At 46.5% G+C, this 22693-nt stretch overlaps 1 protein-coding gene across 1 annotated transcript in view; it reads right to left on the bottom strand.

Moving 5' to 3' along the window:
• Positions 1-22693, bottom strand: part of ADAMTS19 (ADAM metallopeptidase with thrombospondin type 1 motif 19) — a 2156963-nt gene that overhangs the window by 773207 nt on the left and 1361063 nt on the right. The gene's annotated exons all lie outside the window — the stretch shown is intronic.

Here is a 22693-nt window from a genome sequence, read left to right as displayed (position 1 = left end):
GCTCCGCACACCGCGCCGCGCTCCGCGCTTGCCCGGTGTTTTGTAGCACGTAGCACGTAGAATCACTGGTAAGTGAAGGCGGACTGGAAAGAAAATCAGAGTGTGACCATCAGAGGCCTGTCCTCACTCCTCACACGACACACTGCTCCGCACACCGCCAGTGTATTTTCTGTTTCCTTGTCCTGATGTGAGCAGGTATGGCTACATTTGTGCGGGGTCCATATGGTGTCAGTTGGCTGGTGGTTGTATGCTTGCTGTTTGTCCATGTCCATCAGGGGGGCACTGGTAGCCGGGGTATTATTGTGAGGGCAGCTGTCACTGTGGGCATTTGTTGTAGAGTTGTCATGTGGGTGGCCCATCCAACTGCATGGGTATTGGGACATGTGGTGATGGGAGTCTACTGTGTGTTTGGTTGCAGTTTGTGCATGTGTGTTGCCTGCCACACAGCTTCCCGTTCACTCAGCTGTACATGCCATGACTAACCATGCTGGCAGTCCACTATTGGTACGTTGGCCCCTTAAGGGGTGGTGTCCCGAGGTAAATTCACACTCAGAACAGCCTTGCAGGCCATTTGGGGAGGCCATGTTGACCACAGGCACCATGCATCCGCTATTGAACTGGTGTTGTTGTTTGGCATGGGGGCATGTTCCATGCATGGCACACCAGCAGATATGTTGCTACCTGTTGATTGGTGCTCAATGCATCTGAACACTCCCTTCAGTTCCCGGCACATTGGTCCCCATTCCGTCCAGTCCCTGTGAACTCTGTCTTGCCTTCCTCTTGCCTGTTCTCTACTACCTTGTGTGTGACAGTATCCTTGGCCTCCTTTTCTCATCCCTTTCTCTTGTTTGCTTGTCTCTTTTATGCCAGTTGCCTCTGTGCCCTGCCTTCCTGTATGACTGCTGCCTCTTTGACCAGCTGCCCTGTGCCAGATCCTTTCTTCACTGCAATCAATGAGATGTTTGTATTCCGTTGTCTTGGACTTTCCATCATCCGCTCCCCTGACAGTGGTTACTGAACTGTCCCAATGCTACATTAATCAAAGGATGTCATTTTGTGCCATTGTGAGTACTTCCAAGGGGATCCTGGGTTTCCAATCACTCAGTGATCTCTGTTTGGGAGTCCTCTCAGTGTCATTGTGTTTCAATCCAGATCATTGTGTTAATAATGTCCCGTCACAAGGAAAAGGGGTAAGTGATACCTGCTCCTTCACTGAATGGCACTCTGGTTGGCAGGCAGTGTGGGTGTTGTGGATGGGGAAGGGGTCACTGTGTTGGGTAATTGAATTGCATTTGCCAAAGGTGTGTGAATCTGACTGCATGGGTGCAGAGACACACGGTGATGGGTAGCTAGGGAGTATTTGTTTGCATGTGTTGCATGGCACTCAGTGGGGCACAGGTTACAGTGGTCAGGGACATTGAAATGACATCCCACTAGGGGAAAAGGGCTTGGTGCACCCTTTTTCAGGAATTGCAAGAGCTTTGTATTGTATCCAAAATATAGAAATGAAAACATGGTGTTATTAGACCACTGTCACAGAGATCTCTGTCTTTCTCTAAGCATTGTTCCTGTGGTTTTGCGTGGTGGTTGTGCTGTGATAGTTAAGCAAGAGAAGAGTCCTCGTTGTTCTGTGTTCCAAACACAGCCTGAGAGGATTGAAGCCTACTGTCGAATACAGTGTTAGTTAATGTTCTGTATTTCATTCACATGCAATGTATTGTACGTGACACTTCTGCATTAGTGAGTGGTTCATTTTATGTGCTTCTATAATCCACATGTCTATTGCCAGTCACCTCTACCCACATGATTCCCCATCCAACCTATGCCCACCTATGTGCATTCCCAACATGCTAATGTTTATTCCACCATGTGATTCATTTGGGTTGAGCTGGGATCTGAACATGCTTCCCGACAACAAAATGTATTGTGTTTGTTTTTGGTGTATGTTACATTATGTATGTTGGACACACACAGTTTGCCTCTCACAGACACACATTCTCAGAGTATTGTTATGGGCACAGAGCATATGGCCCAATTCATCATTGAATGGCACCAGGATTGTGGCCTCACTGTGTGTAGAATTGCACCAGCTGGTTGTGTGCAGCCTCTCCCTGTGCACTTTGGCCAACCAAGGGCAAGGGTGGTACCTGTGGGTGAGGGCGATATCCCACCTGCATTTCGACTGGTACGCCACGGCGTGTGGTTACATTATGGAGTACACATGCTGTGACAATGATTTTACAGACTACTGGTGGGGCATATAGCAATACCCCATCAGAGTGGTCTAGGGAGAGGAAAAATGACTTAAGCACCCCAAATATGCACTCCACTATACCCCTTGTGGCCACATGTGATGCATTGTATTTTACCTCAGCTGGTGTGGCAGGATTCTTGTATGGCATCATCATAAACCGTGATAGCCGGTAGGCACTGTCCCCTAAAAATGTTTACATGGTTTTTATTGGTACTTGTTGTCATGGTCTGTTGTTCAGTGTGTGATGTGCATGCATGCATGCATGTGTGTGTCAGTGCATACTCACCAATGAGCCAGGTGTTGTTGCATTTTCCCGATGCCAAGCACTGAGGATTGTTGACTGGTGATAAATGTAGCTGTCATGTGTGCTGCCAGGGAAATTGGCATTTTATTGCATGATTACTCCATTTGCATCACAGACAACTGCTGGTTGGTGGAATGCCAATGTGTTCAATTGCGCTATATGTGCTCTGCCAAATGGGGGCGGGGGGCATTAGTGCAACATATGTACAGTCTATGGCTCCTAGTACACATGGAAAGTGTGCTACCGCATAGAAATCCTGGCACACTCTCTGCCTTTCCTCCAGATTTCATGGCATAAATATGTGCCTGCACAAACATGCATGCAATGTAATGCCATGTGATGTAATGCAGGCCATGACCTGGTGGAGACAGTGGGATTGTGTGGCCTCTGAGATCACACCAACTATAGCAGTGGTATGCTGGAATGAGCCAGTGGCAAGGAAATGTAGTGCTGCCAGCACCTTTTCATGGGGATGAGGGCCTGGGAGCAGATAATGGTTGATTGTAGGTCTTGCTCCCACTACATGACAAGGTCAAGGATGATATAGGTTAGGAACCGGTAACTGGCATACACCTGGTCATCAGGCATACCAAACAGAGTGTTACGTGTAGCAAACATGCAGGGCCTGGGCATCCTCCTCCTCCTCTTGTGTCCATGGACTATAGCTCCTCTGATTGCACCGTTCATTGTGGCTGTGCGATGTTCGTATAGAGTGCATTGCGTGTTTTAAGCATTGGATGCCTTGCCGGTTGAACTTCATGCCTGCTATCGTGCGGCAGCTGGATCACAGGGTCTGTGTGTGATTTTTCACGACATACGGTTGCGTACTGGAATCCATGAATTCATTTGCATTTGGAGAGGAATGGGTATGCCATTGTTTTGCGTCTGCGTTCATAATGGGTTATGTGCATATTCTATCCCCCAATGTTTGTGTCTGTGCAGGCCAAACCTATGCTCTATGAGGAGTTTCGCGCAATGTGCTTGAATGCAATCGACTGCATGCAGAGACATGCTGAACCAGCGCAGTGTCTACCTAAGGTCCTGAAAATTCCTGCAAAGTCAATTCCATGAATCGACAAAGACAGGTTTGGGTGCAAGATAGCCCACGAAGTCCCTATTTCCACTGCAAAGTATTCCATGAATCACGCCCTAAATCTTCAGCACGTCAAAGAATTGTTTTTGCATGTTATTAAATACAAAAATAAATAGAAAATTAACACTGAGCCTAACTCGAACCCCACCACCAGTTTGCCAGAAAGTAAACCTTGCCCTAACCCAAACACTGGCTCCAATCCTATCTTTAGCCTTGCCCTAACTGCAACTCTAACACTTACCCTAATGCTTACTTTACCGTAACCACTAGGCTTATCCCAACAACTATTCTATGCCAACATCACCAGCCCTCTCCATCCTCCCTATCCCTTTCTTTGACACTTACACAAACCATTACTATTTTCACTATCCTTACCATAACTGCTAGAAGAACACTTACCCTCACACTTAATTCACAGTACCCCCAACATCACCAGCCCTACATCACCCACCCTGACCCTAACTTATTCTAATTCTCACAAAAATCTCTGCTCTTACCCTAAAGCCTATCAGACCCTAACCCCAATCCTAGCCGAACGCCAGGCAATCAAAAACCCACTAAACCATAGCAGCCCTGAATTTGTGGCTACTTTTCAGCTGTATGTTTTGAGTACCTTTTGCTTGGCAACTTCGTCACTGCAGAGGTATTTTCACCACAACCTTTTCACCGACCATATTTGTGTTGACAACAGTTTCACTGGATACCGCCTCAGGCAGTGCAGTTACAGGCAGCCTCCTATGAATAAGAAGGAAAGAAGCATAGACTCATATCCAGCTTCTATTCATCTTTCTGACATGTAATGTGTTCTCTTTGCGGAGTGGGTGATAAAACCTCACTCTTGTATTCAGCTATTAGTGTGTTGTGTTATCTTGGCTTCCAGGGGGCATACACCCTTTTATATTTGACTCATGGGAACTCCCCTGCGGGTATTGTACAATTTTGCGGCTCAGTGTTAAAGAGCCTCTATAGTTGTTACATTGTTAAACAATTTCCTTCTGTTAAATACTAACGATTTGAAAAGTATTTTACGATCTCAGGAACACACTTCCAAATTGATATAGTAGGCTTGGCCTTCGTTCTGGCCTCTGTGATGTTGGCATAAACGCTTGAGAATTGAACTGAAAACATGCTTACATTTGCTCACTTCTAAGCACTGCTGTTATTTAATATAGCTGGATGATCACAGCTGCAAATGTTGTCAATGCTCGGCCTAGACAATTACTGTGTCTAATGAAGTGTTTAATTGTGAATGTTCAGAACCTCAATTGTCTAACCAAGAGAAAAAAACATATCCAGGTTATTGGATATTGACACAGATGTGATTGTACTCCAGAAGACCCACTTGTTGGCAGCAGATTCACACAGGTTCCCCTCTACATGGTTTCCTTCACAATATTTATCATTGTATGGTTACAAAAAGGGAAAGGTTGCAGTTGTACTTAGTAGAAATCTCGCGGCTTCAGTTGACTCAGTCCAGTGTCAGGCTGTTTCGGGCCAATTCTTATGTATATAGTTAATGCTGCATGTAATGATTATAACAATATTCTCGGTTCATGACTGGAATACTAAAAGGCATACAATCTATGATCACGTGCTTCCCTGTGTTACAGAAAATCAAAAAGTCAATGGAATTATTAGAGGTGTTTTTAATTCTTTATTGCATCCTACCTTAGAGAGACGCTGGTCTAATATAATAGTCCTGACTACTGAGTTCCCCTCTCTTATTAAGGTTATGGCTGATTTGGACCTATTAAACATCTGCTGTCAACTGAACCTTTATGTTAGTGGGGTTACTTGCTGTTCTCATGTCCATCGGAGCTGCTCTAGATTGGATTATTACTATATTTTAAGATCTTTGGAGAAATTTGTTCTGTACAAAAAAGAGAGTTAAGTTATCTCTGATCACTCCACTGTGTCCCTTAACTTCAGATGACTTTACGCTCGCTGGCAATTCATTGACTTGCTCCTGCCGGTTACATTGATAATCGAGGGGATGTATTCAGCCTTGACGGAATAAGTTCTTAATAATGAACGGAGCGGCCTAGATGTGTTCTTGGTTTGGGAGGTCTGGGAAGTTGGCCATGATTGGGCATGCATATAGTAGCCTTGACCAAACTTAGATAGAAAAAAAACGACAGGGGTTGAAGTTGGTGCATTAGCAATCAAATACAAACAAAGTTCGTCGTGTATGGTTTTCTGCTCATTAGCTATTGCAGCGGTAAATTGGATAACCTATGGGCAAATGAAGCAGAATATAGTTTATTCAGAACTTAGAAATATTATTATAATTTGAATAAAGCCAATCAGTGGTTAATGTATACATTTAAAAAACAAGGCACTCCAAATAACATATCCTTTTTCTGAGTCGGAAACAGATCCATCCAGCATTCAGAGAAATGTAAATCTAACATTTTGATGGATTACTTTCAATCTCTCGTTTTGGACCAATATCTACTGAGGGTGAATCTGCTATATCTCTTTCTAGAGGATAATAATGTTTCTTTATATATAATTCCCAATTTCATGTTTGTATTGTCACCTGCCCTTAAGGGATGCTTCGTCAGGATGCATATCCGAACGTCCAGCCATGACACTGTGTGGTGTGAACATGCTGCCAGGGAATCAGTGCACACTGACCACTGCTCTATGTAGCAGGCATTGTGAATATGCAACTTCACTTGTGTAATGCATGTGACAACACTGGGCATGACATAATGAATAATAGCTGATGGTGGGTCTTCATGGCAAGGTGGCCAATCAGGTATACTGCAATTGAAATTATTATACACATTCCATGAAAAGGTTTAGGGGCATGAATGCTGCCAATTAGTGTGCCTTTCTGCATTGCATGTCATGTAGATGCATAGTTGATTTATACATGTGTACACATGGTTCAACATAGTTCCACCTGTCTGACATGATAGCTCTGTACGTGTCCATCAGTCGATGCATGATGAACACATGCCTCCTCCCTTGCATCATTGTGTCCACCACTTTTGTATGTCTATGCGTCCACTAATGGTATGGACTGGACTAGGGGCGGGGTGGTGCTGATGTTAGAAAATGCCATACATCCATGGCTAACAGCTCACAGTGTTCCAAGTCATGATGTCAGATCCATGGGTGTCCTGCCCTTTTGTGTGTGACTCCAAATGTCAATCTATGTCCATGTGCAGGTGATGATGCAGTGGTTCAGAGGAGGAGGAGGGAGAAGAGGAGGTGGTACATCAGGCCTCCAGTCGAGGCTGTGTTGTAGTGCAACATAAAAACCCACATGTGCTGCAGGCCATTATCAGCCATGCCGCAGCCTCTTCAGATTCTTCTGACTCTGCTGATTTGAATGCAGAACCAGACATGGAGGACTCACTGAGGGAGAAGGTGAGTGCCCCAATAGGAAGGTCAGATGGGGTCATTGATTCTGCGGCGGTGCAGCTGGCCTCACAAGGCCAGTCAGTGGAAGGCCCCACATCTATGTTGGTTACGGCTGCAAGGCCACCCTCCCATGAGTTGGTGTCAGGTTATGGGTCTGTCGTCTGACAGAGGGTTGCAGACCCGCTGCCAATGATGGAGGTACCACAGCAATGGTCCTGGTCCCTTTCTTCACATCACTGTGGGCCACGCACACGTGGTGGACGCGTGCAGGCTAGAGAGCCTGTTTGGGAGCAGCAAAGGTGGCGTGACACAATCCGGCAAAGCAATTTTCTGGATAGATTTGCAGAGGGCTTCGATCAAATGGCCAAGAATGTGACCACAAAAGTGGCCCGGGATGCACAACGGCTGCAGATCATGCAGTCCTCAGGCCTATCCCGCAGACGGGGCGCTGAGGCCCTCATCAAGGGCCGACAGGCTGATTTGAGATAGCTGCAGGAGTCCCTGCATGCACATGCTAGGGCACATAGAGAGGCCCTGAGACATGAGACGTTGGCATCTCGTATAAGAATCTCTGTCAGAAGGAGAGCTTGAGGACTGCACTGCATGGGAAACTCCCAGCCACAAGGACATACCTCCACGAGAAGATGTATGCCCTGAGGCGGACACTGTCCCAGCTACTCAATGGGCTCATTGCCTCATTGCCGGTACCGCAGTTCCCCGACCACCATACCATGAGTTGTGGTTGTGGGTGCCACATAGCCTGCCAGGTTTTTCCTGGCATGCTTTTCTCACCCGTGAGCACAACTCAACTGATGCACCGGCACCGTTCATGACGATGCCGGTGCATCCGACGTACCCATCCCCATTCAGCCATATGGGGCAGAATGGGGATGGGGAGGCCCTTGTTTCCGGCACCCAAAAATGGGCAATAACCGGGTCCACCTGACTTGGCATGACCCGGTTCTGGCCCATTGACGGGTGCCGGAAAAAATGCAACTCCGGCGGCAGGACGGCTACCGCCAGAGTTGTAATGAGGCCCAATGTCTTCATGATTGAGCGTGAATACAGACTCTGTAGCCATTCGTGAGGAAGCACATCATGACCTCACTGCTACTGGGATGCTGGTGCATGCTTCAGTGTCATGGCTGATCCTTGAAAATTTAGACCAGGCCTTGGCAATGGGTGGATTGGATCCACCACCACAACCACCTGCACATCATTTGCAGGATGGGGCCCAGCACACCCACGCCTCCCCAACCACAGTTGCTGTGATGTCCATGAACCCATGGAGGGATTGTGTTTTTTTCCTTTTCATTTTTTTACTGTCCACTCATGTGGATTTGGGCATGCACCCTTCCCACTCACCTCCAGTTTGGGCATTTTTTTGCCCCCCTTCCATGATGACTTTTTTTTGCCTTACCGATGTGATCTGATTTTATTTTCATGACCCCTTGATGGGGAAGGACCATTGGTTCTTGATTTTTTTTAAACCCCTGTCCAGGGCGGAGGCATGTGTGTTTACCAACATTCCAAGATGGACATTTTTTTCTTTTTGTTTTTTTTCCTTGAGAGATGTGGTGTTGCCCTCTCAATGGATTGATTAGGGTAGTACTGTAGATGCAGTCATGCATAGAGGTGTCACCTGCCATGGTTGCCTTGAGTACAACAGGATGACATGTGCAGGTAACAATGGGCTGATGGACTTTTTCCACATATATGTTGTATGCATGATTTGGTACTATGGCTGGTGACATACGATGTCCCATGTTGCTGCAGTGATCCTGATTTGTCCAGTGACTGCTCTCCATGGGTGTCTGCCCTGCACCCTCTCACCTCCCTCCTCTCTTGTGTTATATCTGTATTAGTCGTCACCATGATATCTGTATGCATTCTCACAGCCTTTCTTCCTGGGAGTGTTATGTTTGAGTCACGGTAAATGTCAGTGCTGATGTGTGTTTGTCCACATATATGTGGTGCATCGTCCACTACCCCCACCTTCTGTTCATCTGATCTGTTGTCCCTGTAGATGCTGTCAGTGTACCCTGTGGTCAACACACACTTATTGGGACAGTCATGTCCAGAGTGTGTTATCTGCTGGAGAGTGATTGTACAGCAGTGTAATGCCCTCATACCCATTTACAAGGTGACCTACGGGGGTGAGGGGGGTTGTTGCAGGATATGGTCTTATTTTTCTGGTCTGCCCTACCCCATCACCCACTTGTGTCCTTCCTCGCAACTGACATGTGCTAGTTTTGCATCTATTTGGCTTCCAGGCTCTCTGACCATGCTGGTTTTTATTCATGTGTTTCTGTGTCTGTCTTCCACTGCCCACCTTCTCACTGCCCTCACCCACTGTAAGGTACTACATGCCTTTCTTAAACTCCCCACCAACCAGTCTCCTCCTTGCACCACAATTCCTCTATCCCTCCCTCTCTCTCTCTACACTTCACTGCTATACAATCATCGCTCAGTGTCCTGTCTCACTCTTGCTCTCGATGATCCTTCTCATCAGCTACCACACATGTACTTCCACTCCCAAAACCATCACCTCCTCACTTGGAGTACTTTTCCTCCCCTGCATCCATGGATGACCCAAAGGCACAGGTGACACCTGACAGTGGGTGTGAAGGACCTGTATGCCTGCAAACAATGTCCCCACGTATGGCTGCATCCTTGGGGGTGGGGGGCTGATGCCTATTACCAGCGTCCATGTTGTGCTGTGCTTGTAATCTGTTTCCTTCACTGCCAGTGATTTATCTGTTGCTGTGTTTTGCTGGCAGTATGTTGACAGTTGTGGATGCCTGGTTTGTTATTCTTTCAGACCTTGACACTGGATGGTCCATGGCTATTTCCTTGTACCATACAGGAGTTCACATGGCTGTCCGGTGCCTTTACATGGATGCAGTGCATGTCTTTGAAAGTTCATGATGATGTTTCAGGTGGGATGATGTGGATGCCAGACAGGTGGGTACCTTGTGCAGGTAAGTCAAATTCACTCACCGTGACACTTTTTGAGGTGTTTTTGGTGGCAGGGAGTATGGAACTGTGTGCAGTGCATTTTGTTTTTTTTTTTGTTTTTTTTTTTGTTTATTAACCCAATTTGGGTTTTTTACAAAATCGATGTGCCATGGCGAACTGTATTTCGTCTTATCGAGGCTACTCAGGACACCACTCAAAGGTCCACAGGTCTGGTTTAACATTCAGGTTCGGGCGTCAGCTTTGACGAAATGGAAGAAGCGGGACCAAGAGCACTTGCTTTCGCAAGGGCTACTTCGAGAACTTTGGCTGCCGCTCTAGACCATCTCGTAGAATCGCCCGCAATCAGTCGAAACCATATTGTTTCTTCATCAAGTGTCGTAGGGCAGGTGACGAGTGGTGCTAGGTGAGCCCGCCTTTCTGCCGCGAGTCCTGCGCAGGAGGTGAGGCGATGTCAGACTGACTCTATTTGGTCAGCTAGGCCACAAACCCGGCAGTTTGATGTTTCTGCAAGGGCTCTGGTGGCCAGGATTTCTCTAGTGTGAAGTAGGTTTAAGCGGGCCCGCATAAGTAATTTTCTCAGCTTTTTCTCAGGGAATTTTTCACAGTATCTCAGCGGGACCTTTGGCCGGTTGTGAGTTGGTGGCAGATCTTTTAGAGATTTATACTGGAGTATTTTTTTGTTGGTATGTATCCAGTCTTGTTGTGAAAGTTTTAACTTAACTAGTCCAGGGTTTGAGATGAGGAGGTCTTCACTGCAGAGGACTTCATCTAGTTTTTCCTCAATTTTTTTTGCCCAATTCATTAGAGGTAAGCAAGTTCCTTTGTTCAATTCAGCTTCTACTATTCGAAAGATCGGGAGGGTGTCAGAAGTCCATATTTTTCTGTAGAGTAGAATTGCACTTTGGAGTACTACCGAGGTTAGTGATTGGAGGCCAAGGTGGCGACGAATGGCTGGCATGGGGGCTGAAGCTGGAAGATCGAAAACCGATTTCCAAAGATAGCCTTCAAGTCTCGACCAGAATTCCTCAGGTAGGTTTAGATTGGCTGCCATGCCGTATGTTACTGCAGGGACTACCTTGGTTTTGCAGAATTGTAGTACAGGTGTCCATGAGAACTTGCCGAATTTTCTGTCTACTGCTCGAGATTGGGCTGTTAGGTTTCTCATCTTTGCCCATAGTGAGGCTTGAAGTGAGTTTTCATTCAAGGAGTTGTCTAATTGCATGCCCAGATATTTAAATTCATCGACCACTTCGATTTTTGTTTCCTCAAGGAACCAGCTGGGACTTATCTTGGCTTTTTTTGCGTTTTTTGAGAAGGACAAGATTTTCGTTTTGTTTTTGTTAATTTGGAGGTTGTTTTCTTCCATGTATTTGGACAGATTTGTTAGTTGTCTTTGGAGGCCAATCACAGTCTGGTCCATCAAGATCAGGTCATCTGCGTACCAGAGTCTTGAGACTTTCGATGTGCCCACTTGAGGGGGAAACGATCTTAGTGTTTTTTCTGAGTCTTGGAAGTCCCCGATGAAGGCAATAAACAGGGCTGGGGCCAGGGGGCAGCCCTGTTTTACACCGCGCTCTGTGAAGATCTGATCCGAAAGTACTCCTTGCTGGTTTAGGTGGACTCTGAGCGAAGTGGTTGCGTGTAGTGCCATTATCGGTGCAAGAATCGGAGCCGGACATTTCCAGGTAGATAGCTTTTTAAACAGTTTTTCCCGATCTACTAAGTCAAAGGCCTGGGAAAGGTCCACCATTGCCATGTGGACCTTCGGTGCTCCTCTCTTTGCTTTTGCTTTGATTATGTTCAAAATTAGCAGATTGATCGCCGTCCCAGCTCCCTTCTGGAAGCCTGTTTGGAAGATGTCGGCTGCCGGGGAGGAGCTTGCCCAGACCTTAAAGCGGCGTAGTAGCAGCGACGCATAAATCTTCCCTATAATATCAAATAAGACTATGGGTCTGTAGTTGGCCGGGGTACTTCTGTCGCCTTTTTTGTAGATGGGCCCCAGTACTGCCTCTGGTTTTGGGAATTTGTTTGATTTTTTTGAGCTTGATTGAATATTTCACCAATAGCTCGTGCCCACGCCAGTGGATGTTTCTTCAGGTCGGTATTCGCCAGGCTGTATGGCCCCAGGGCCCTCGAAGATTTGAGATTCATGATCACTTCCCTAATGTCATCGGTAGATGATAAGGGGATCCATGGAGAATCAGGGAGAGCTGCTTGCGACAGAGATGAGGTCGAGGGCCTGCGGTATAGCTCCGTGAAATGCTGGATCCACTTTTGCTCAGGGACGCAGCTAGAGAGTGAATTTGCCCTTTGTCCATTTATTGATTTTAATAGTGACCAAAAGTCACGAGTGTTTCTTGTAGCCCAAGTGTGTAGCATTGATTCGGCATCGTTCTGGTACATTTGCAGTCGCTGTTGTTTTAGCCACGATTTGTAGAGCCTATATTCTAATAGATATGCGGTCCAGGTTTCTGGGGAGTCTGTTTTTAGAGCCATTTTTTTTAGTTTGTTTACTCTCTGCCTTTTTGTCGCCACTTCTTTATTGAATGAGTGCGTGTGCGTGGGCTGACCAGGATTTTTCCCCGCAAAGTTCACTTTGGGGGGGGACAGGAGGGAGACGTACTCCGGTCTTTTGTCGCATTTCTCATCCCTTACTTGAGCAAATTTCATGGAAATATTGGACGCAAAGGATCTTACATTGTCAGATGTTAGGCGAAGTCTGTTTTGTCGCAGGTTTGACTCAATGGCTGCTGGGTAAAGAGATCTTGTTACAGCTGTCCCGTTCCACGACTTTTTGAGAAGATTGTGATCACTTTCCTTTGTTTTTATAACTGTGAAGTCGCTGAAATAAGGTATCAGCCCTTCTGTGATAAAAATATAATCCAGAGTGGCGGCCGAACTCAATCTTTCCCACGTTGGAATTCGGGACCCTTGGTCTCGAAGAGATGACACGTTATGGAACTTACTTATTTTCATTAGGAGGCACCATGCCCGTCCTCTTTCATCCATCGTTGATTTGGGACTTTGTTCGTCTTTCATTTTTCCTTCACATTTGGCGTTCAGGTCGCCACAGATTATGATATTTGGAACTTTTCGCTCCACCGTCAGGTCATCAATTTGGTTGGCAACCATGGTACAGAACTCAGTAGTATTAGTTTTGGCCGGGTTCCAGTACAAATTTATTATGCCTAGTTCCGAGTTTATCCAAACGTCTCTGGTTTGATCTTGGTGGAACCATGAAGTCAGCGTAGTTAGCATTCCGTAGGCCTCTGCTATTTTCCCCTTGGGTGTAATCCCAGAGCCTAGACGGATTGCTGTTAGTACGCCTCCAGAGGGGCGGCCTAGGATAGACTTGGATGCTGCAGAGGCTTCTATTACATAGCCGTCCATGGAGGGCTTATGAACCAGCCATGTTTCTTGTAAGCATATCAGCTCGAAAGTGCTCAGGTTTACATCACTTGGCGTGGTTAGGTGCTTGTACCCTCTCGTATTCCAGGATGCCATGTGTAGGGTGCTCTTTGTTCGAAGATTTGAGGGACCGGTATTGAGCTTCTTTGTAGAATTCGGTCCCTGTGTTTGTTGCTATTTCTTTTGGTTTCGAGAGAAGGTGTCTGTGATCCATCTCCATGGTTTGGGTGCAGATGGCGCACTCAGTTCTTTTCTGGAACTAATCTCTCTTGTATTTTCAGTCCTAGGCTCTCTTTGATCTCTTTTCTCCTGATTTTCTTGGGTTTTTAATGTAACATGGTTTTTGCCTGGACTGGTAATGGGTGGAGTAGTTTGGTTATATCGCCATCGCCGTTCGGTGCCATATGTCAGGTTTTCACTTCTCGGGGTCTTCTGTGCGTATCTTTCTCTCCGTCGTTCCATGCCCTGGTTTGAGCATTCCCTTTTGTCTCTCGTTCTGTCAGGATTGCCCTTTGGTAGCTTCTGGAGGAGATGTAGTTTGAGGCCCAGTTTGTGAAGGTCTTTTTGGACTTCCGTTGTGAGCTCCATCGCTACTTTACTTCTTACGTGGAGGTAAGCTTTCGCTCTATGTTCGCGATGGTAAGGTTCGACCAATATTAAGTCGTCCGATCTAAGGTCTATTAAGACTGTTCTGCGATTTAGAACCAGGTAGCTGTCCTTGGCCGAAATTTGTTCCAGCTTGGAGAGTAGTGCCCCTTCGAGTTTTCTGTCTTTATTTGCGACAGCCTCCTGGAAACGTCTCGGCTCCTTCCTAGAATGAAGTCGCGGTCTAGCGGCGTGATGTGATCTGTTGTATTTTTGATCTTGATCTTTTCGTGACTCGTGTTTAAAATTTTCATTTGTATTCTTTAGATTTCTTAAAGCTTCTAGTGCAGTAGACTGGGAGTTTGAGCGTAATCGTTGGTCAGTGTAATCGCTAGACACCTTGTTATGCTTTCCCCCCCCCCTTCCTGGGTAGGGTCAAGATCTTGTGGGTGGATTTCTTGGGACTGTTTTGGTGGGTCACCTCGCTTCGTCGGAGATGGTGAATCTAGTTCCCTAGTATTTGAATACTGTGATCTGTTTTGCAGGTCTGAGGATGAGTTTGAGTCCACACTTATTCTAGGTGTGTCTGCCATATCCGTCTGCTCCAAGTTTATAGATGTTGAATTTTTAGCAGCTTCCCCTTGGTTTAGTGACGTCTCCGTTCCCCTGATAGAGCTCCATGTAGGCGAAGTTTCTGGCAGTGATTCCTCCGCACATAGGAGCATGGACGCTTTAGTGCAGTTTTTTCTCTTTTCTTTCGCCTTCCCCCTGGGTAAAGACTTTGGCGGGGACAGTAGCACTTCTGTGACAGAATGCAGTTTGGTCTTTGGGGGCATTTTTGCGAAGATAGGGGCTACTTCTATGTTCTTCTCAGTCTGGGTGGTCTGTATGGCTTTCGTCAAGAGTTCTATGCTTTTGTTTGAAAGACCACCTCTCTTTTGCAGTTCTGTGGTCAGATTGTCAATTTTTTCCTCTAATTTTGCATATATGTGGTTTGAATTTCTTTCAGTGGCTGTTAGATAGCCTTCAACAAAAATCAGCTTGTCCTTTAGTTCGCTGATCATTGACGTATTGTCTTTCAAGGCCTCATGTATCGATTCATACAGCTTTCCAAAGGGATTTAAGGCGATTGAGAATGCCGACATCACTGACAGAAGGTCTTTTTTCTTTTTCGAGGGAGAGTCACTTTCCGACGTGATTGATGCATTAGTGGGCATCTGTTTTTAAGCGGGGTATTTGATTCTTTGGAACCCTGGAGTACCGTGGGTCTTTCCGAGAGCCTTCTTTCTGAAGTTAATGTATTGGGATGTATTGCCTGCGGCAGATTTTCTAACACTTGATTCGGGTTTCCTTGAATATGTGGCCGGGTCCAGCGAAGTTATCTGTCTGCTGGTTGAAGCGGAATTTTTGGGTCGGCTTAGGTAAGCTTGAGGTGGTCGAAAGGTTTGGAAGAGTTGCATTTGATGTCTTTGACGGACTTGGGGGGTTTTCGACTAACTTATTGGCAAGATCTGCTTCCTTTTCAGGCGAGTCCTGTTGGCTTATTTCTTGATGTAAGACTTTTGATGGTGTTGGTCTCATTGAATCTAAGCCCCGCGATGGTGCGGTGCCGAGTTTTTCGCGTGGTGGTGCCGTCTGTATTCGCCCTTGGAGAGTTGAGTGGGTTTTTCTGGCTTTGCTCGATGGTGAGTTATCTTGGATAGCCTCCAAGATTTCCGCGTCTGACAGTTCAGGTTCTTTGCCTAATTTTCTTATATGCTGCTTCAGAAAATATTCCTTGAGAGTTTTCAGGTTCGTCAAACTCAAACTGCCTTTGTGCTCCCCTTGGGATTTTTGTGGTGAATTTTTTCTGTTTCTTTGACCTAGTTTTCCCCATTGTTTGGTTCTGATTTGAGCTCCCATTATTGAACAGAGTCTTTGGGACCTGAAGTGATTTCTTAGGGGCTTGTCCCCGCTTCTCAGTGTCACTCAGCTGTGCTTCAATCACAACTGGAGGCGTGCCTACAGCCGGGTTTGGTGTACGAGTTCTCATAACTGAGTCCCGATCCTGGACTGGAGGTTTACTCGCCACTTTTGACCTTGTGTTCTCGGTGTTGACTTGGGGGTCTTTGGCCGACTCGGGGTCTGTGGTGCTAGCCGCTTTTGGTTCCGCATCCACCTCTGACACCTCCGACACATCCGGCTGTGTGTTAGGCGCAAAGACCTCGTCCTCCGATTCCGTGTCCCACAAGTCAATCGGACTAATTTTCCGGGTGGTAGGTTTCGGCCTGTAATGATGTGACCCCCTTGAGAGGCCTGTGTGATGTACTTGGATCTGAACTGTAGTAGCTATGGGATGGGTGTCCGTTTGCCCAGTCTCGGCTGCTGCTGGTACGCTGGCCAACGGGTCCTTTAGATTTCTCTCGGTCTTCTGGTCTGGGCTGTTTGGCTGGCGCGGTGAAGTACCAGCCCGCCGAAGGGTCGAGATGATCGGGGTGATTGTTCTTGTCAAGACTTTTGTGCGGCTGATTTGGAGTCGTCGAGCCCGGCCGATCAGATCCCAGCCGCGACCGTCCTCCGACGGCTTCCGGCGAGGAATCACTCGTCGAGACGGTGATCGGACCGGGCATAGAGGACCTTCTTGCAACCAGGCTAGATGGGCTTTTCGTACTAGCCACCAATGGTAAGGAGTTTTTGGATGAAATGGCGTCTTCCGGTGCCCCTGCCCGCCCAGTTTTCTTCATCCAACGGGATCAACATGTGAGTTCCGGTGAGGGAGCGGGAGAGGGGAGCACGCCCGAGGCAATTTTGTGCTGGGCTCTTCCCCTACTGGCGGGGATAGCTGCTGTTGAAAGCCCTTTCTCCCATTTCCGGGCCCTATCAGGCACTTTTGTAAGGTCTTGATAGTCTGGATGTAGATCTTGGCCTGTTTTGCTACTGCGTAGACGTCTGCTGATGTCGTCCTCTGTGATAGTGGAGCCATCTATGATGGGTGAGTGGCAGCAGGGTTGAGGGCGGTGGACCGGGTCGTATCTTACCTCCAATCCAACCCAACTCCCGACACCAGACACAAGACACACTGCTCCGCACACCGCGCCGCGCTCCGCGCTTGCCCGGTGTTTTGTAGCACGTAGCACGTAGAATCACTGGTAAGTGAAGGCGGACTGGAAAGAAAATCAGAGTGTGACCATCAGAGGCCTGTCCTCACTCCTCACACGACACACTGCTCCGCACACCGCCAGTGTATTTTCTGTTTCCTTGTCCTGATGTGAGCAGGTATGGCTACATTTGTGCGGGGTCCATATGGTGTCAGTTGGCTGGTGGTTGTATGCTTGCTGTTTGTCCATGTCCATCAGGGGGGCACTGGTAGCCGGGGTATTATTGTGAGGGCAGCTGTCACTGTGGGCATTTGTTGTAGAGTTGTCATGTGGGTGGCCCATCCAACTGCATGGGTATTGGGACATGTGGTGATGGGAGTCTACTGTGTGTTTGGTTGCAGTTTGTGCATGTGTGTTGCCTGCCACACAGCTTCCCGTTCACTCAGCTGTACATGCCATGACTAACCATGCTGGCAGTCCACTATTGGTACGTTGGCCCCTTAAGGGGTGGTGTCCCGAGGTAAATTCACACTCAGAACAGCCTTGCAGGCCATTTGGGGAGGCCATGTTGACCACAGGCACCATGCATCCGCTATTGAACTGGTGTTGTTGTTTGGCATGGGGGCATGTTCCATGCATGGCACACCAGCAGATATGTTGCTACCTGTTGATTGGTGCTCAATGCATCTGAACACTCCCTTCAGTTCCCGGCACATTGGTCCCCATTCCGTCCAGTCCCTGTGAACTCTGTCTTGCCTTCCTCTTGCCTGTTCTCTACTACCTTGTGTGTGACAGTATCCTTGGCCTCCTTTTCTCATCCCTTTCTCTTGTTTGCTTGTCTCTTTTATGCCAGTTGCCTCTGTGCCCTGCCTTCCTGTATGACTGCTGCCTCTTTGACCAGCTGCCCTGTGCCAGATCCTTTCTTCACTGCAATCAATGAGATGTTTGTATTCCGTTGTCTTGGACTTTCCATCATCCGCTCCCCTGACAGTGGTTACTGAACTGTCCCAATGCTACATTAATCAAAGGATGTCATTTTGTGCCATTGTGAGTACTTCCAAGGGGATCCTGGGTTTCCAATCACTCAGTGATCTCTGTTTGGGAGTCCTCTCAGTGTCATTGTGTTTCAATCCAGATCATTGTGTTAATAATGTCCCGTCACAAGGAAAAGGGGTAAGTGATACCTGCTCCTTCACTGAATGGCACTCTGGTTGGCAGGCAGTGTGGGTGTTGTGGATGGGGAAGGGGTCACTGTGTTGGGTAATTGAATTGCATTTGCCAAAGGTGTGTGAATCTGACTGCATGGGTGCAGAGACACACGGTGATGGGTAGCTAGGGAGTATTTGTTTGCATGTGTTGCATGGCACTCAGTGGGGCACAGGTTACAGTGGTCAGGGACATTGAAATGACATCCCACTAGGGGAAAAGGGCTTGGTGCACCCTTTTTCAGGAATTGCAAGAGCTTTGTATTGTATCCAAAATATAGAAATGAAAACATGGTGTTATTAGACCACTGTCACAGAGATCTCTGTCTTTCTCTAAGCATTGTTCCTGTGGTTTTGCGTGGTGGTTGTGCTGTGATAGTTAAGCAAGAGAAGAGTCCTCGTTGTTCTGTGTTCCAAACACAGCCTGAGAGGATTGAAGCCTACTGTCGAATACAGTGTTAGTTAATGTTCTGTATTTCATTCACATGCAATGTATTGTACGTGACACTTCTGCATTAGTGAGTGGTTCATTTTATGTGCTTCTATAATCCACATGTCTATTGCCAGTCACCTCTACCCACATGATTCCCCATCCAACCTATGCCCACCTATGTGCATTCCCAACATGCTAATGTTTATTCCACCATGTGATTCATTTGGGTTGAGCTGGGATCTGAACATGCTTCCCGACAACAAAATGTATTGTGTTTGTTTTTGGTGTATGTTACATTATGTATGTTGGACACACACAGTTTGCCTCTCACAGACACACATTCTCAGAGTATTGTTATGGGCACAGAGCATATGGCCCAATTCATCATTGAATGGCACCAGGATTGTGGCCTCACTGTGTGTAGAATTGCACCAGCTGGTTGTGTGCAGCCTCTCCCTGTGCACTTTGGCCAACCAAGGGCAAGGGTGGTACCTGTGGGTGAGGGCGATATCCCACCTGCATTTCGACTGGTACGCCACGGCGTGTGGTTACATTATGGAGTACACATGCTGTGACAATGATTTTACAGACTACTGGTGGGGCATATAGCAATACCCCATCAGAGTGGTCTAGGGAGAGGAAAAATGACTTAAGCACCCCAAATATGCACTCCACTATACCCCTTGTGGCCACATGTGATGCATTGTATTTTACCTCAGCTGGTGTGGCAGGATTCTTGTATGGCATCATCATAAACCGTGATAGCCGGTAGGCACTGTCCCCTAAAAATGTTTACATGGTTTTTATTGGTACTTGTTGTCATGGTCTGTTGTTCAGTGTGTGATGTGCATGCATGCATGCATGTGTGTGTCAGTGCATACTCACCAATGAGCCAGGTGTTGTTGCATTTTCCCGATGCCAAGCACTGAGGATTGTTGACTGGTGATAAATGTAGCTGTCATGTGTGCTGCCAGGGAAATTGGCATTTTATTGCATGATTACTCCATTTGCATCACAGACAACTGCTGGTTGGTGGAATGCCAATGTGTTCAATTGCGCTATATGTGCTCTGCCAAATGGGGGCGGGGGGCATTAGTGCAACATATGTACAGTCTATGGCTCCTAGTACACATGGAAAGTGTGCTACCGCATAGAAATCCTGGCACACTCTCTGCCTTTCCTCCAGATTTCATGGCATAAATATGTGCCTGCACAAACATGCATGCAATGTAATGCCATGTGATGTAATGCAGGCCATGACCTGGTGGAGACAGTGGGATTGTGTGGCCTCTGAGATCACACCAACTATAGCAGTGGTATGCTGGAATGAGCCAGTGGCAAGGAAATGTAGTGCTGCCAGCACCTTTTCATGGGGATGAGGGCCTGGGAGCAGATAATGGTTGATTGTAGGTCTTGCTCCCACTACATGACAAGGTCAAGGATGATATAGGTTAGGAACCGGTAACTGGCATACACCTGGTCATCAGGCATACCAAACAGAGTGTTACGTGTAGCAAACATGCAGGGCCTGGGCATCCTCCTCCTCCTCTTGTGTCCATGGACTATAGCTCCTCTGATTGCACCGTTCATTGTGGCTGTGCGATGTTCGTATAGAGTGCATTGCGTGTTTTAAGCATTGGATGCCTTGCCGGTTGAACTTCATGCCTGCTATCGTGCGGCAGCTGGATCACAGGGTCTGTGTGTGATTTTTCACGACATACGGTTGCGTACTGGAATCCATGAATTCATTTGCATTTGGAGAGGAATGGGTATGCCATTGTTTTGCGTCTGCGTTCATAATGGGTTATGTGCATATTCTATCCCCCAATGTTTGTGTCTGTGCAGGCCAAACCTATGCTCTATGAGGAGTTTCGCGCAATGTGCTTGAATGCAATCGACTGCATGCAGAGACATGCTGAACCAGCGCAGTGTCTACCTAAGGTCCTGAAAATTCCTGCAAAGTCAATTCCATGAATCGACAAAGACAGGTTTGGGTGCAAGATAGCCCACGAAGTCCCTATTTCCACTGCAAAGTATTCCATGAATCACGCCCTAAATCTTCAGCACGTCAAAGAATTGTTTTTGCATGTTATTAAATACAAAAATAAATAGAAAATTAACACTGAGCCTAACTCGAACCCCACCACCAGTTTGCCAGAAAGTAAACCTTGCCCTAACCCAAACACTGGCTCCAATCCTATCTTTAGCCTTGCCCTAACTGCAACTCTAACACTTACCCTAATGCTTACTTTACCGTAACCACTAGGCTTATCCCAACAACTATTCTATGCCAACATCACCAGCCCTCTCCATCCTCCCTATCCCTTTCTTTGACACTTACACAAACCATTACTATTTTCACTATCCTTACCATAACTGCTAGAAGAACACTTACCCTCACACTTAATTCACAGTACCCCCAACATCACCAGCCCTACATCACCCACCCTGACCCTAACTTATTCTAATTCTCACAAAAATCTCTGCTCTTACCCTAAAGCCTATCAGACCCTAACCCCAATCCTAGCCGAACGCCAGGCAATCAAAAACCCACTAAACCATAGCAGCCCTGAATTTGTGGCTACTTTTCAGCTGTATGTTTTGAGTACCTTTTGCTTGGCAACTTCGTCACTGCAGAGGTATTTTCACCACAACCTTTTCACCGACCATATTTGTGTTGACAACAGTTTCACTGGATACCGCCTCAGGCAGTGCAGTTACAGGCAGCCTCCTATGAATAAGAAGGAAAGAAGCATAGACTCATATCCAGCTTCTATTCATCTTTCTGACATGTAATGTGTTCTCTTTGCGGAGTGGGTGATAAAACCTCACTCTTGTATTCAGCTATTAGTGTGTTGTGTTATCTTGGCTTCCAGGGGGCATACACCCTTTTATATTTGACTCATGGGAACTCCCCTGCGGGTATTGTACAATTTTGCGGCTCAGTGTTAAAGAGCCTCTATAGTTGTTACATTGTTAAACAATTTCCTTCTGTTAAATACTAACGATTTGAAAAGTATTTTACGATCTCAGGAACACACTTCCAAATTGATATAGTAGGCTTGGCCTTCGTTCTGGCCTCTGTGATGTTGGCATAAACGCTTGAGAATTGAACTGAAAACATGCTTACATTTGCTCACTTCTAAGCACTGCTGTTATTTAATATAGCTGGATGATCACAGCTGCAAATGTTGTCAATGCTCGGCCTAGACAATTACTGTGTCTAATGAAGTGTTTAATTGTGAATGTTCAGAACCTCAATTGTCTAACCAAGAGAAAAAAACATATCCAGGTTATTGGATATTGACACAGATGTGATTGTACTCCAGAAGACCCACTTGTTGGCAGCAGATTCACACAGGTTCCCCTCTACATGGTTTCCTTCACAATATTTATCATTGTATGGTTACAAAAAGGGAAAGGTTGCAGTTGTACTTAGTAGAAATCTCGCGGCTTCAGTTGACTCAGTCCAGTGTCAGGCTGTTTCGGGCCAATTCTTATGTATATAGTTAATGCTGCATGTAATGATTATAACAATATTCTCGGTTCATGACTGGAATACTAAAAGGCATACAATCTATGATCACGTGCTTCCCTGTGTTACAGAAAATCAAAAAGTCAATGGAATTATTAGAGGTGTTTTTAATTCTTTATTGCATCCTACCTTAGAGAGACGCTGGTCTAATATAATAGTCCTGACTACTGAGTTCCCCTCTCTTATTAAGGTTATGGCTGATTTGGACCTATTAAACATCTGCTGTCAACTGAACCTTTATGTTAGTGGGGTTACTTGCTGTTCTCATGTCCATCGGAGCTGCTCTAGATTGGATTATTACTATATTTTAAGATCTTTGGAGAAATTTGTTCTGTACAAAAAAGAGAGTTAAGTTATCTCTGATCACTCCACTGTGTCCCTTAACTTCAGATGACTTTACGCTCGCTGGCAATTCATTGACTTGCTCCTGCCGGTTACATTGATAATC

Source organism: Ambystoma mexicanum, chromosome 6p, assembly GCF_040938575.1.
Source record: "Ambystoma mexicanum isolate Mex_15411 chromosome 6p, UKY_AmexF1_1, whole genome shotgun sequence".
NCBI classification, from domain to species: Eukaryota; Metazoa; Chordata; class Amphibia; order Caudata; family Ambystomatidae; genus Ambystoma; species Ambystoma mexicanum.
The sequence above is the reverse complement of the archived record's forward strand: the minus strand, read 5'-3'. Positions and strand labels throughout refer to the sequence as shown.